Source organism: Pinus tabuliformis, chromosome 3_1, assembly GCF_031772625.1.
Source record: "Pinus tabuliformis cultivar Carrire ecotype Pingquan chromosome 3_1, CPIR1, whole genome shotgun sequence".
Classification (NCBI taxonomy): Eukaryota; Viridiplantae; Streptophyta; class Pinopsida; order Pinales; family Pinaceae; genus Pinus; species Pinus tabuliformis.
This window is the reverse complement of record NC_142301.1, coordinates 578,661,045-578,664,234: the sequence shown is the minus strand read 5'-3', so window position 1 is coordinate 578,664,234 and position 3,190 is coordinate 578,661,045.

Sequence of the window (3,190 nt, the reverse complement as noted above, 5' to 3'; positions counted from 1 at the left end):
TAACTTTAAAGATTTCAGATCGGGAAGAGATTTACGTTTCATCAGTATTTGAATACCTTTCTTGCTCATGTGACCCAATCGCTGATGCCATAGACAAATACCTGCTTCTTCCTTTTCTGACGCAATCGCTACTTCACTGACCTGAGTACTTCCTTTTAATCTGTAAAGATTTCCAACCTTTTCTACTTTCATAACAACTAGGGCACCTTTAAGGACTTTCAGCACGCCATTCTGACATGTAAACTTATAACCATCCAAATCCAACACTCCCAAAGAAATCAATTTTTTCTTCAAATCAGGTGTAACGTGTCTAACACTAGTTAATGTTCTAACTGTGTTATCATACATCTTAATCCTGATATTTCCCATCCCAACAATCTGACATGATACATTATTACCCATAAACACAGAACTACCATTCACATTTTCGTACGAAGTAAACCAATTTCTGTGTGGACACATGTGATGAGAAGCACCAAAGTCTAACAGCCAGCTTTCTAAACCCTGAGAGACATTACATTCAGGTGAAGTTTCATCTATCATACATAATTCTTCAGCAGATAAAACTTCGTCTATCATACCTGAATTGACCTGATTTGCTTCCTTCTTCAGGTTATCAGATTCTTTTCATTTCCAACAGTCTTTCTTCAGGTGTCCAATTTTATTGCAGTGCCAACATTTTGCCTTACACTTCTTTCCCTTCGATTTAGATCTGGAAGACCCCCTTGTCTTTTCTCCTCTTTCCTTTGACCGTCCTCTAGCTATCATGGCTTCTAATGCAGTTGTTTCAGTACTGGATTTCCTTCGTACTTCTTCAAACAAGAGAGCTCCCACGACTGATTCAAACTTCAAAGAATTAGCAGTGCTCAAGCTGATTGAAGTTACGAAGTGATCCCATGATTCAGGCAGAGAACACAGCAAGGTTATGGCTTTATCTTCTTCCTGAATTTTAACTTCCATATCTGTTAATTGGCATATAAGTGTATTAAAAACATTCAAATGTTCTGCAACTTTTGAACCCTCCTTCATTCGAAGACTGTACAGTTGTCTTTTCAAATAAATTCTATTGGTTAATGACTTTGTCATATAGAGTTTTTCTAGTTTTTCCCATAAACCTGAAGCTGTACTCTCTTCAACAATGTTGAAGAGAACCTCATCCGCCAGGCATAACCTGATGGTACTGAGAGCTCAGGCATCCAAGTCCTCCCAGTCTGAATCAGTCATGGTTGCAGGTTTCTTAGTTGCCCCATCCAATGCCTTGTGCAACCCTTGTTGCACAAGCAGATCCCTAACTTTCAGTTTCCAAAGAGCAAAATTGCTCTTGCCAATGAATTTCTCCACCTCGAATTTTGCATTCGACATCTTGGCCATTTTTTTCCTCCTAGGGTTTCAGTCTTCAGTCTTTCAACTAAGGCTTATATTTTTCCTTTCTTCAAAAAACTTTAAAAAAAAAATAATTCCCCCAAAACAACCCTTGTACAGATTTTTATTTCAAAACCTTTGTTTTCTTTTCTTCAATTTAATGGAAAAAACCCTTTGATTAAAGAACCTTTGATTTTTTTCTTTCCTTCAATTTAAACAAATCCACCACAAATTTCTGAAAAAATTTCTCTCAAAATTTAACAAAAAAGAAAATTACCCGGATCCATAAGCCAGGCCTCTGGCAGCACACAGGCTCTGTTCTAGTTCGATGGCTCTTCCATGCAGAATGCAAGTCTATGGCCAGCAACACATAGAGAGCAATAGTTTGAAGGTTCCACGCAGCACGCAGAGACCACTGTGGCAACGTGCAGTCAATGCATCCCCCTCGACGTTTTTCGAACCAGCAACTGGCAGGGCAAAGGGTTCTTCTCTAGCACGTTCAAGCTAGCAACACACAGATCACACAGGGTCTTCAACTCTGCTCCAGCACGCAGAGGTCTCCACGCAGATTGCTAGATTCAACAACGTCTCCAAATCTCGATCACACAAGGGGAATGAACTTCACTCAGCCTGCAATGAGGGTCTCGCCTTACTGCGATTTTGCCACCAGTTCATGTTGTCACACACCTCCACGGTTTTTATTCTCGGCGAACCCTCACACGAGACGTGTGTTAGTATCGGTACCTCCACACCATAGACGCAGTGGTTCACTCTGCCCCACAGTGCTGGACCAAACTCCTCGGGTCTTTACCTCACCGCAATCGAACGCTGCAAACGTAGTAAGGGTTCTTTAACTCGCACCGCCTTCCAAACCAACGGTTTCACCTCCCTCCACGTCACTGATCACACCAACAACTTATGGCTCTCTCCCCATCTCGAGAAGCAATGGTACTGCCAGGTCTACATGCAGGATACCCAAGTTGAAACCACAGTCAACCGCTCCAACCTCTCCACAGAAAAACATAGACCATGCTCAACTGTTCCAACCACTCTACCGAGCGTGGTCCTCGGATCTCAACGCTCGCTCCACGAAAACATTTGGGCATTTTTAATCGATCCAAGCTCTGATACCATTTGTAATTCGAATAGGTGAATGAGTAAAGAAGGAAAACAATTTAGTTATACATTGACCAAAAAAAACATATAACTGACTGGAAAACTGAACGCACACACTGACTGGAAAACTGAATGCACACACAAGTAATAACACAGGATTTACGTGGTAAAACCTTGACAGGGTGTCAAGGAAACTTCCCCGGGGCAAGGGATCGGAATCTCTATTCAATCAATAATGATTCTCCTTACAGTAGTTCGGGCATTCATTTGGATTTATATGTGCCTCCTCAGTTACATAACTGATGATTCGGTGTAAAACTAACTTGTTACATTTTACCCAAATTTACATAATTAGTTGTCAAGCTTCCAACAAAACTGAAATTCTGTAATGCAGACTTTCATTTTTATAAATTTGTGTAACAACCCAAAAACTGCACATAGATGTTGTAAGTGCTCAGATTAAGATTGGGAACCTTTTGACGCAGATGATTTCAAAAGTTCAAACACCAAACCTGCAAGCTTCTCGATGTTTATAGTACTTGAATTATGTGTATCAATATAGTCAAATCTAACAGGTGATAGAGGCAACAATGAGCCAAAGATTCAAGGAATGTCAAAGAGACATTCGAATAATAATAAATAGAATCAACCACAAGCCCCTAGCAATATTTTGGAAGTTTAACAAATGGACCATAGACCATCTTTACTTTAT